The sequence below is a fragment of the Amborella trichopoda genome, chromosome 5 (assembly GCF_054954075.1).
Source record: "Amborella trichopoda isolate Santa Cruz 75 chromosome 5, AtrichopodaSantaCruz75HAP2 v2.0, whole genome shotgun sequence".
NCBI lineage: Eukaryota > Viridiplantae > Streptophyta > Magnoliopsida > Amborellales > Amborellaceae > Amborella > Amborella trichopoda.
In genome coordinates, this window is record NC_142340.1 from 23,839,537 (window position 1) to 23,853,378 (window position 13,842).

The window sequence follows — 13,842 nt, forward strand, 5'->3', positions numbered from 1 at the left end:
GTCTCCCTAAATTCATGGACTAGATAAGATTTTCAAAATTAAAGTTGTTATCAAATATTAATGCAAAAAGCTAAACAAAAGAAGTATTTATTAAATAATTAACCTTTCAAGTTAAACGGTGAATTGCATGGGTAAATAATTAACCTTAATTTCCCCCATATATTTCACTGGTCGTAATATTCATTTCACAAATGCCCGTCACTAAGGCTACCCTTACTTCATAGATGGCCTCGATGTCATGCTTACCTAAAAAACCCACCAGAAAATGTCATTCTAATACTAAAAAACTCTACAAACATCATTAAAAAGATACCAACTTTTATTCCCAAACTATTCCCACTCAAACCTACCTACTTTTGGGTTTCTTGTCATCTTATAAGCACACAAATATTAGGCTAAAACAAAATTATAAATACGATATTAAATTTTTGTATTTCAGCTATAGTATTTGTTGAAAATAGCGGGTGAACTGAGGCAAAAATAAACGTAAAATCAAACAAAAGAAGTAGATAAAACAAAAGAAGTTTCAATTTCTCTTATCCTAGGCTTGAATGGTCGCTCTCAAGATAATATTTGCCACTTATTAATAAGAATCAGTGTAATCCCTTCGAGAAAATTTAGGTGTGGCACCAAAAGATGATAAGATGAGAGAAAGTAGACTTAGGTGGACTCACTATGTATGACACCGACCAAGTACAATACTTTTTAGAAGGTGCGAGTTAGTTCAAGTGGAAGAACTGAAAAGAACAGGGCCCAAAATGACATAGTTGGAAGTAGTATATAAAGATATAGGGATTTATAGCCTCACTGAGAGTATAGCCTTTAATAGAGCATAATGACAGACCAAGATTCGTGTAGCTGACCCCAATAATTGCGAAAATGCTATGATGATGATGATAACTGATAACAACCATTGTGCATCTTGTCCTCAAGATGTAGAGAATTAGAAGATTGTGAAAACTATTGTAGACACCCTATTTTTGGGATCAGTTAATCTTTCTTGAATTCTTGACCCATAGTGACCACAAAAACCTAGTAGACCCTAGTCATCTTTTAGACATAAAACCCAAACTTCAGGCCCATTCAAGCCCTAAAATAATCATTCTAAAAGGTCTCGAGCCAAATAAACATAGGAAACCAACTCATACATCGATTTGACGTTACCAAAATCAACCAAATTGGTTAAATATGATTCTAAATTGAAGAAGATATCATAAGCTTTCCAACGGTCCAAGAATCGACTGAATCCGATTCACCATTTGAGAGTTATAGTTTGGAAAAAATTGTTTACCAGTAATTTCATAATGGTCCCAGCAGATATTCCAGAATGCTGCATAATTACCTGGAAGCTTCTGAAAGTTGTTATGGTGGATTTTTCCTTTATGAGATTTTGGATGACGGATTTTGGCTTTCTGATAAGCATGATTTTGGTGCAAATTTCCCTAGGACAATGATAAATGTTTTTAGGATAATTGAAAGTATTTTTTAAAAAATTGACCTACTTTTATTTAAAGTCCTTCAAGAAATACCAAAGAAAGAGAGAAAATTACCCGAAAAAATATGCCTAAAATTTCTGAAAAATTAGGGGGGGAAAAACAAAGGCCAAAGATCCTAAAAACTTAGGAAGATACCCAAAATTCCCCTAGATTAGCAAAATCCTCTCAAACCCAAACCTTTTAGATCTAAGAAACATAGCCCTAGGTGCAAGAAACCCTGACCTTTTTATATCAAGGAAACCGTAGCCCTAGGTGCAAGAAACTCTAGCCAAATTCTCTTTAAAGTCAAATCCCTAATTTACATTGATAAACCCAAGGATCCAGTTTCTATGCCATGAAGCCCGTATATGTAGAAATGCGGGCCTCTTAGTAAATCTATTTTTGAGATGGAGTTTAATACTTAATTTTTAAGGACACGTAATCTCTAACATGGATATCATGAATATGAAAAATAAATAAATTTTAAAAATTCGAAATAACAATTCTAGTAATAAAACATTTGGACCGTTAGTTTCCATTGTTTTTAGATGGAACACATACTTGCATCCATATTTAAGATGGATACTTTGAGCTATCAGGACCGCATATGTAGAAGTAAGGTCTAGCCTGTATGAAAAAAATTTCCTAAACCCAAGCTCTAAAGAGCTAGACCTAAGCATCTTCAAGAAGGAAAGTGAGGGAGTATGGTGTATGACACCTGCGGTCTTCATTCACCGTTTGAGATCTATAGTCTGGACAAAATTGTTTACCAGTAATTTCATAATGGTCTCTACAGATATTCCAGAACGTTGTATAATTACCTAAAAGCTTCTTAAAGCTGTTGTGGCAGATTTTTCCATTCTGAGCTTTTGGATGACGGATTTTGGCTTTCTGATAAGCATGATATTGGCCCAAATTTCCCTAGGATAATTAGAAATATTTTTAGGATAACTGATAGTATTTTTAAAAAAAATTGACCTACTTTTATTTAAACCCCTTCAAAAAATACCAAAGAAAGAGAGAAAATTACCTGAACAAATATGCCTAAAATTTATGAAAAATTAGGAGGGGTGGGTGGAGCCAAAGATTCTAAAAGCTTAGGAAAATACCCAAAGTTCCCCTAGATTAGCAAAAACCTCTCAAACCCTAACCTTTTAGATCTAAAAAACCTAGCACTAGGTGCAAGAAACCCTAACCTTTTTATATCAAGGAAACCCTAGCCCTAGGTACAAGAAACCCTAGCCAAATTCTCTTTAAAGTAAAATCCCTAATTTACATTGATAAACCCAAGGACCCGGTTTCTATACAGGGAAGCCCGTTTATGTAAAATTGCGGGCCTCTTAGTATATCTATTTTTGAGATGGATTTTAAGACTTAATTTTTAAGGACACGTAATCTCTAACATGGATATCATGAATATGAAAAAATAAATACATTTTAAAAATTAGAAATAACAATTCTAGTAAGAAAACATTTGGACCGTTAGTTTCCATTGGTTTTAGATGGAACACATACTTGCATCCATCTTTAAGATGGTTATTTTACGCTTTTAGGACCACATATGTAGAAATAAGGTCCAGCCCCTATGAAACAATTTTCCGAAACCCAAGCTCTAAGGAGCTAGACCTAGGCATCTTCAAGAAGTAAAATGATGGAGCATGGTGTATAAAACCTGCGATCTTGATACGGGCACTAACTCTGGGTCTTCGGGTGTGTGAGTTGTTTTATTTTATTTTTAATTTTAATTTTAACATTCATTGAGTTTAATTTTCATTTTAATTTAATTCAATTTAGTTTAATTTAATTTATTTGTAGTTTTAAGGTTTTCTGGTATCTTGAGCCAAATCTTCCAACGATTCTTAAAGACCCATGATCTTTCCTGATCTGGTTTTTTTTTCAATCATAATTTGACGATCCCACTCATCTCTAGCTTTTTTTTTTTTTAACTTGTTGAAAGCATACAGGTTTCATCAGATCTCGTCGAATTTAGCTGAAAACAGTTTGGTGCCCACTGTGGGCCATGTCAAGCTCGAGATTGCTCTAAAATCCATCAAAATGGATCTTGAACATTCGTTTCAGGGTCTATTTTTTACATGTTAGAAAAACACTAGTCTTTTTTTTTATAAATAAGAAAAAAAAAGTCGCAACATTGCCGAGCTTGATCGGAGGATTTTCAGAGCTGCACGAGTCGGTTGACTCGCTGAGCACAATCACATCGACTCACCAAGTTCTGGATGAAAACCAGTTCGGGTATCCCTCGAACCTCGACAATTTCTAAATGCTTGCAGACGTTCATGTGATTCGAGCATATAGCATGTAAACGGATTCTTTGCGATGCTTTCTCACAAAGCGAGTAGTACTCGTCTCTCTCTCCACCAAACTGACGCGTACCATTTTTTTGGCCTTACCTCCAAACTTTCTATGTATCCAAGATATATGATGTTCAATCTCCATATTTTTTTCTTTCTCACGTCAAATATCAACTTTAGTTCCTCCCACTTTAACGAAGGTTTTGCATTGGAAGGTTAATGGTAAAACGTTTTGCATCAGAAAATTAATGGTAAAAATTTTTGCAACAGAAAGTTCGGACTTTGACCTTATTCAATAGTTTCTTGTTTCTGCACAAAAAAAAAATAAATAAATAAATAAATAAATAAATAAATATATATATATATATATATATATATATAAAATAAATAAAGAAATCTCTTTGTTTCAAAAGAAAAAAAAAAAGTCTTGCTAGAACAGAAAAGGTTTCTTGTTTAAGCCACTTGTTTTTTGTTTAAAAAAAAGGATATTATCATTAACTTTTTTTGGATTATATTCTTATCGTGTTTTCTTTGCCTAAGCTTTTCTAAATTAGTTTTTCTTTAATTTCTTATCATATTCATCTGTTTTAGTATTAAATTTCATTTAATTCTTTGCAGTATCGGTTTGATTATCATCATGCTTGCTCGCCACACATCTTACACCCTCGTACACTTGCGTGCAGCTTTCCACACCATGTAAACACACCAGATCAGGGAAGCCAGTGAAACCATTTCAAAGTTTTCAAAAACTCCAAAATTAACTTAGAGAGGGGCATTAACTCAGAGAGGGGTCACCTAGTTGTTGAGATCCGAGGTGGTTGGGGTCACGGAATTTTAACTTTGAGCATTCAATAATCGTCAACCTTAAAGCACCACACAATAGCACGACTTGGTTAATCCCTTCGACTGGAAGCCCAACCTGTGTGGGTACCCAATAAGACCTAACTGCATTTCATCCTTTTTATTAGTTAGGAACCCCACTGAGCCTTGACCTATCTATAGTTGACTAGGCCCAATTGATTTCAAAGCTTTTTTTGTGGTGTTGTGCATAGATATAGGTTAGGAAGCTTGAGTTTGGTCTCGGTCCAAGTTCACACCTCAGCCCGAACCCAGGTCCTTCAGTAGGTATATAAAGGGCCCATGCCTAATCCAATCCAGGTCTTGATCCAGGTTCACACCTAGGCTCAAACTCATGTCTGTCCTTAGGCTTAGGAAGGGAAAATACCCTATTCAACGTCGGTCTCAGTCTAGATTAATATCTATGTCCGAACCCTAGTCCAGCCTGGTCTTAGTACGGGCCGACATCCAGGTCCTAACCCAAGTCCATTTTAGGTCTAGATTAGGGTTCCCCTAAGTCGGATCCTGAGTCTAACCCTGCCCATCCTAGGCCTAGGTTTAAATCTAAGTCTAGGTTCAGTCTCAGACCTAGGTTTGAGTTGTGGTCTATTTCTAGCCATCATGTCCGTCACACAAGGTTACAATGATGCTATATCTATGGCCTCATCCAAGCCCAGGCTAACAAAGCCTCAAGATCAGTGAGCTACAATTCCCTGGAATTATGGCCAACCCCTAGTCGGTCACACTCAAGTCAAGGATGTTCAATAGTCTGAGACTCTAACATTCACATACCTCACCTTACGGAATCTTACCAGTCAAGTCCAGGCTATGAGATTTGTCTAGCCAAGTGCACCCTAAATAATCAAAGGTTAAGACCCAGAGCCATCCTTTGGCAACTCCTAGGCTCTTAAGCTGATCAAAGGAGTCAAGCAAAGAATGAGGTTCATGTCCTATAAGACACCCAGGCAAACCCATCGAACCAGGGAAACCCTCAGGACTCTCTCTCCCAAGGGAAAGCCAATCAAGGCCGGGCCGACCAAGGTCAAGCCAACCAAGGCCTAAATAGTTAGGGCCAAGTTGCCTAGGGAAAATATAGTTCTGGGTCGGCATCGAGCCATCATAGTGCGGCTTGATGCAACCCATCAAACCACCTCAATGATATAGAAAATATAGACCCAAACCTGGAACAGTTTCAGGGGAGTCGTCATATCTAGGCCTTTCCACAGAGATTGTTGGATCAGGGCTACGACATCCAACCTCGTGCCCAAATCCTAGGTCAACCTCTAGGTCAATTAAGTCAGTCGATTAACCAGCCTAACCATGTTATTCCACCAATCCAGGAACCTAGTTACCCCCCTCGGCTCCTAGGGGTACCTGCAAGTCTGCCTGCATCAAACTTCCCCTGCAGCCCAGGTCTACCAACCTTAGGCCTAGGTGGCTCAACGTATATCTCCTTTATTGACTCATCAATCTATGTTAGGTAACTAGCCAATTGGTGGGGTAACCACTACACCTACAACTCAGTACACTGATTTGGAGGGTACTGTAAAAGCCATACAAGTGACCCTCGTCAAAATGGGGATAGATGACTTACTACCTCCAAATTCCTATGTACAAGAGACTCTCAGTGGCATCCAAGATCTCCTCCAGGGCTTCGTCATCCTTGATTTCAGAAATAGGTATGCTGGGAAAGGGGACCCAGACGCCCATCTTGGGGCATACCTACTCTTTGTACCCTCCTTACATGACAAGCCAATTAATCTAAAGGCCACATTCGAACACGGCTTTGGTTGCGATGCTATTGCGTGGCACTAGAGGATTGCGAGCGAATACTTTAACATTACTCTTGATGAGATGTTCAAGTGATTCGTTTGGGAATGCCAAAATGTGAGGTTGAGACCGGTCAACATTGGTGAGCTAATTGCCACCTGTCAACCTGTACCTGACTTTGTAACAAGGTTTAAGGAAGTCGCTGCACGGGTTATTAAGTGCACAATCACTATCCAGGCCAAGATTGTTATAGACATGGAAAACGCTTCCCCAGAGTATATGATGTTCTTCACCAATGATACAATTCCCTTCCCATTCCACTCCATGCTTGAGAGTCTCACATTATGAACGAGCCCAGAAGAATGAGGCTGACATTGTTAACAATCCGGTGATATCCAAACCTCCACAAGAGGAAAGGGAAAGAGAGGTATTTTCCAATAAAGAAATCAACATGATTGATGTCAAACCTCAAAGGAAAAGCAATGGTCACTCTACTGCATGGCGAATGCAGACTTTCATGCCAAGGGAATTCATTCCCATTAATGAGACTATGAATAGTAATCTTAAGAAGTTGTTTGAAGTAAGACTCATAGAATTACCTGCAGTAGCTATGATTCCATCCATTTATGGGGAAGATACATCTTTGTAGTGTGAATGACATCAAAATTATGCCCATAACACCAAAGAATGTTGAGCTTTCAGGCATAGAGTTTAGGACCTCATTGATAACGGTGTGATAAGTATTACAAAGAAGGAAGTTGATGGAAAAGAAGAACAAGAAACTCTAGATACCTCGACAACCAGTATTGATGTCAACCTGATTAACTCTAGTTAATTGCGAATTGTGTCCAAACCAGAAGAATATCCACAATGGCCTTGGGCACAAGAACAAATCAACTGGAAAGTCTAGTGAATGAAGAACAAAATGAACATAAGCTCATCCAGGATTATGCGACCAAGGATCCTTAAGATCAAAGTAATGAGGATAACCTTAGCTTCAAGCCCATAATCCATGAAAAGGCCAATGAAGAAATTATCACATGCTGAATTTCAGTTGAAGATGCAATCCCAAAACTGGCACAAGAAGGCCTCATCATCGATAATCGAACAAGGGCAGGTGGTCCCTTCAATCCGCTCTTCCAGTTTAATGCAATAGATGAATCACACACATGCGACAATAAATCAAACTCACAAGAGCAAGATGGACCCCAGTAGAAGCTCAACTAAGACTCTAAAACTAGGGATTCTCAAACTTATGGTGATGAGGAAAACATTCATTCTGGAATGATCACTACAGAGAAAATATATGAGAAAATTCTTCATGAAAACTTATTTCCTCAAAAATCAAAGGAAGTTGACCTTCTAGAATTCCTAAGAGGTCCACCTACCTTTACTAGACTTCCTTTCCAACCCACCTATATGGGACATAGAGTTGATCCTAAAAGAGTCAATTATGCAATCCTCTAAGGCGGATCTAATAGTTAGTAATGAGGAAGTGGAAGGTCCAGATTTGACCATTCCCAAATATTGAATAGCTTCGTTAGAGTTGAACGAGCTCAAACCCTCAGAAGTCCTTAGGGGACCATCTATCCGTCTTCACAAGACTTCCTGGATGATCCACCCATTTGGGACGAAGAACTAAATGTTGAAAATCAGATTCTGACATCTCCTCAAGATGAGGAATTTTTAAAACTTAACTGAGACAGGAGCACAAATCCGATAACTATGCACCCCCAAATCACGAAAGCTCATTTGATGAAGAACAAGTTCTCAACATAGCAGTAGGCCCTACAGGGGCAGCCCAATCAAACTACTCAGTAGCGGCAGTCTCCTCTCATGAAGAGAATATAGTTGGGGCAGTCAATGAAATTGAATATCTGTAAGTTTGTCAAGTGTTAACTCAACCACTCTTCTTGTACAAGAGTCTTATTTGGACTCAAGCACTGAGAAGAGTCCATAACGAGCTGAAGGAGCAACATATGATTTTAATGCAAAAAGACAATCAAAATGGAGTAGGGTGATCGCTTGCTTACCCCTTCCAAATAGCCAAGTGGAGCATTCACACCTCGCTTGGGTACCTAATTGCAAAAAGGCATAAACGCCCAAGGAATAATAGAAATTATCTCATTAATGGGAGAAAGCCCTAAAATGAGCTTAGTCACTTGAACAAAAAGATTGAAGGACTGGTATACTAAAAGGGATTTCGAGTTTAAAGATTGTGTTCAAGTGAGGCAATCCAAATGGAAAGTTCAGTGAGCATTCAGTGATCATTATCAAAGAGATGTTGGATGCCAAATTGGGGCAATCGAAATTTGTGGATAATCAATATTGGAACCTCCCAGCCATTTGGAAAAGGAAAAGATGATCGAATTCCTACCTGATCCTAGGGTGAAGTGCCACAACAAAAGAAAGAGAAACACACCTTATTCTTCTTCTTCTCCTCCTACTTCTTCATCATCATCTTCTTCTTCTCCTCCAAGCGAAAAAAGAAAAGAAAAAGAGAGGAAAAAATTGAGAAAAATGAAAATGAAAAAAATAATCAGTTGGTCGAAAAATCTGAAAAGGAACCTGAGCGTTGGAAAAAAAGGTTACGGGGCTGAAAACCCAAAAGCAACCCTGGGACGATGGAATAAAAGAGGTCTCTCTTTTCATTTCTTCTCATTGCTCGAAATCAGAATGGTGCAAAAAAATAAATTCAACAAGTGTTAGTTTGATGGATCAGGGTTAAAGACCTTTGTCATCTAGACTTCAAAATGTAGGTGATGAAGGGACAAAAAATTGGAAGTCCAAGGAGATCCCGAGCATTCAGGGACAGTATCTTTTTACAACATATAGATTCCTTTGAAAACTCTAAAGATAATTCTTTTGAAATGCATCACAAGAGTCGAGGTTGGAAGATGAAAGAATACTTGATGATTCCTCATCCTAAAGATTCTAGCAAGGACCTGGCAAGCTCATATAAGGTCCACCAAAGGGTCACAAGTAGTTATACTACATGACCCACAGTTTTTAAGAATTATTAAAAATTTATTTTTAAACAATTTCTTTCTAAGCTTATTTTCAAAACTTTTTTTAGAAATATTCCTCGATGGCATGAGCCTTAACTGCCAACCACTTTCAAATAAAAATCATTTTCAAAAGACAATTCAAAATGTCTAGTCTCGTATGACGTAAAAGATCGAGTGTATTATTTTCAGAAAAATGTTTATCTCCATTCGACATAAAATGAGGGTGTAAATAAAACGTCCAGCACCACGTGATATTAAATTGACTGGTTGATTATGTCCATCGCTGCATGATGTTAAACTGCTTAGAGGGCTCCAATGTTGCATGAGCTAAAACAAATAACCAAAATTTCATTTTTCAAAATATCTTTCCGTTTTCAAAATTTCCCTTAATTGTCTTGTGTCTTCAAAAAATCTTAATTTTCTTTTTAAAATCTTACACTCGAATTCCTGGATCTATTTCTAAAATTCCTCTCTATTTCTAAAATTTCTAAAATATTTTCTAAAACGAAAGAATTGGACAACCCATACATGATGTAATTACTTGTTGCCTTCACAAAGTTCTTGAACAATAAGATGAATCTTGGAAATTTTAGAAAAACTATCCTAGTAGGAGAAGCCGACCTAGTAGAAAGTCATTCCAATTAGGACCTTAAGCCCAAACATATAGCTCTAAAAGTACCCAAAAGAACATGAAACTATGGAAAGATGGCCAAGTTCATAACTCAAAATTTTTCATAATTGACAACCAAGATAAAGTGGCATGGCTAGAAACCTTAGTTCGAAGTCCATACTAGCGTGAAAAAAACATCTCGAAAGAATCTCAGACCGAAAAGCTTAGGCATGAACTTGCACTAAATGGATGAGTGGGATGAACACGATGTCTCGTGCTATAGCTCCAGAAAAAGAGATAGTATGCCCTTTGACCATTTGATATTAGTAGACAATGAGAAATTGTATGCATGTGTCTACTTATTTTCTGTTCACCTGTTCCTTGAAGAACAAGGTGTACCAAAGAAGGGCAATTGTAGACACCCCATTTTTGGAATTAGTTAATCTTTCTTGAATTCTTTAACCCTAGGGGACCACAACATCCTAGTAGACCCTAGTCACTTTTTTAGAAATAAAAACCAAACTTCAGACCTATTCAAGCCATAAAATAATCATCCTAAATAGTCTTGAGCCCATTAAACATGGGAAACAAACATGGACATCGATCTAACACCCTAAGACTTAAAATCGACATCCAAAAGTCCAGTCCCTTTTGACCCCTCTAAAATCAACCAAACTGGGTTAAATATGATTCTAAATTGAAGAATATTTTATAAGCTTTCCAAGGATCCAAGAATCGCTTGAATATGATTCATCGTTTGAGAGTTATGGTCCGGACAATCGTTTACCAGTAATTCTAAAATGATCCCTACTCCAGAATTATTTGGAAGCTTCTGTAAGCTGTTGTGGCAGATTTTGGCTTTCTGATAAGCATAATTTTGGCCCTTACTTTCCCTAGGATAATTAGAAATATTTTAAAGATAACTGAAACTGTTTTCTTTGGAATTACCCTTGGCCTCCCTTCTATTTAAACTCCTTCAAAAAATTCCAGATAAAGAGAGAAAAATACCTAAAAATTATTCCGAAAATTCCTCAAAAATAAAAAAAAATAAAAAAAAAAAGATCCTAAAATCTTACGAAAATACCCAAAAATTCCTTAGATTAACAAAAACCCTCTCAAACCGTAACTTTTAGATCTAGGAAACCCTAGCCAAATTCTCTTCAAAGTCAAATCCCTAATTCTCATTGATAAAATCTAGCACTAGGGTGCTAGACCTAGGCATTTTTAAGAAGAAAAGTGAAGGAGCATGGTGTAAAAAACATGCGGTTCTGATATGGACACCAACTCCGGGTCTTCGGGTGTGCTGGGTTGGTCGGCCTGGCTAGGTAAGTCCTTTTATTTATCTTTATTTTCATATTCAGTTAATTTATTTTTCATATCAATTCAATTTAATTTATTTAATTTCTCACAGGATTTTCGCGATCTTGAGCCAGATCTTCTGGTGGTTCTTAAAGAACCCTGATTTTCCCAGATCTAGTTTTTGTTTTAATCGTAATTTGACGTATCCCACTCATTTCTACTATATTTATTTTTAACTCATTGAAAGCATAAATTCAATGAGGTTTCATCAGATATCTTGCCGGATTTAGTTGTAAACAATTATCTTGCCTATTTAAATGCACAAGTATTGTGAGAAATGAAGTGCTAAAGTTGCCTCTTTCTATAGAGGGAAAGTTCTCACAAAATACTTTCAAACATAAAAAAGTTTGATAATTTTCTTATTAACAGGAAGATTGATGGAATTTGACATCAATAGAAGAAAATCAAAAGAATTTGTCATCAATGATTCAGTTAAAATTGGAGACAAAGTGATTTTAATAAATTTTGTTAATATTGAAAATAGGGGATATCAAGCGGGAATAGACTCTGTGACTCTAGACAAAATAAGCTCTTGAGCAGAATCAAGAGAGTTGATAATTTTTACTATACAAGGAGAAAAGGAAATTGTACCTCGAATTCCACCAACTTTCAAAACCAGGGCAAACAAAATTCAAGGCAATCCTTTTATAATTAAAATTATAAATGATGTACAAAAGTTGGAAAAAGACAATGAAAAATATGAAATTATCAGGCAAATAAAGGGCATGAGTCTAGAAACTAGTTCAAAATTACTTGATATGAAAGAAATTACAGAAATCCTAAAAAAATATTGTGTTAAGCATCCATAGGAGAATTGTGATAAAGATTCACCCAAAGCCCATATACCAACTCTCCGTAACTTTCCAATTCAAAGTAAACCTATAAAGTGCAACAAAGAAGATGAAGAAAAGCAGAAAATTCAAATAAAAGAATTACAAGAAAAGTGATTAATTAGGTCATCTCGATCAAATTATTCTTGTACAGCCTTTATTGTGAGAAATCATTTGAAAGAAAATAGAGGAAAGGCTAGAATGATAATTAATTATATTCTTCTGATCAACATAATAATAGATAATAAATGGCCATTACTCAACAATGCAGAGTTGATGCAAAGAGTCACTGTGAAAGGGATTTTTTAAAAATTTGACTATAAATCAGGATACCACCAAGTGAAAATTGAAAAGGTCTTTCATAAAAGAGTTTTTTCCACCCCCAAAGGATCATATGATTGGCTAGTAATGCTCTTTGGACTATAAAATGCTCCTTGGTAGTTTCATAAGGAGGTTAACCTATTCTCTAATTTTGTTGCTAATTATATAGATGAATTTGTTGTCTTTTATGATAGCATGCAGCAACATTTGAAGCATATCATGATATTTGTGGAAACTACGCAAAAACATGGAATATGACTCTTTTTTTCAAAAGACAAGATTCAAATTGCTAAAGAATCAATTCATGTTCTTGATGCACATATCCCGAAAGGACAAATACAGATGCAGCCCCATGTTATTCAAAAGATTGAAAATTTTTAAACAAGCTGCAAGATAAATTACAATACCAAAAGTTTATTGGTTGTCGCAACTGTGTTTGAGAATTTATTCCCAAGCTTTTTGAGTAAACCAAAAAAAGTTAAAAAAACTATGAAAGAAGAACCATTCCAATGGACCGAAGAAGTTGTTCAAGAGGTAAGATAGCTCAAAGCTGAAGCACAAACTCTGCCCCCTTTGAGCACTTGTATATGGCGGTTTGTTTGTTCTTTCTACTGACATCTCATTTGATACTTGGATGGCTATCCTACTTAAAAGGGAAAACAAGGAAGAGAAAATATGTGCCTAAACTAGCAGTCAATTCAACAAGCATGACCTAAATTATTACCTTGCAAAAAAGAAAAATTTGGCTGCAATAAGAGGAAGCTAAAATTTTCACACCAGTTTAATAGGAGAAAAATTTATCCTTAGAGCAGACTCTTCAAATTTGGTTAGTGTGATGAAAAAGAAAATTCCCAACAGTCCAAAATTACATAAGTATGCATGGTGGCAATTCATCATTTCCCTATATAATTTTTCAATTGAAAATGTCCCAGGAACATAACATTTTACACATGCACTAACAAGAGAAACAAAGATGATAAGAACAATTCAAAAAGATGAGTGGCTAACATGACCTCTAAAACTTCCAGAAGAAAGACAACAATTCTGTCAAAAAATAAGGAGTTATTTCTCTCATGAACCTGATAATATTGATTCAATAGCAGGATTTTACCCTAATATAGATTGTTTTCCCACTTCTACCGAAAGAATCAGTATAATCATAAACAATTTCAAATGCACATCTTCAGATCCTGAAGTTATTGACTGAATCATTAAAAAAGAAGTCTGGGATGATTTGACAATTTTTAGAAGAACATTATATCCTCATAACACTGCTAGAGATTTCATTACAAAATTATTAGGATATTCAAATTGGGAAAAGAA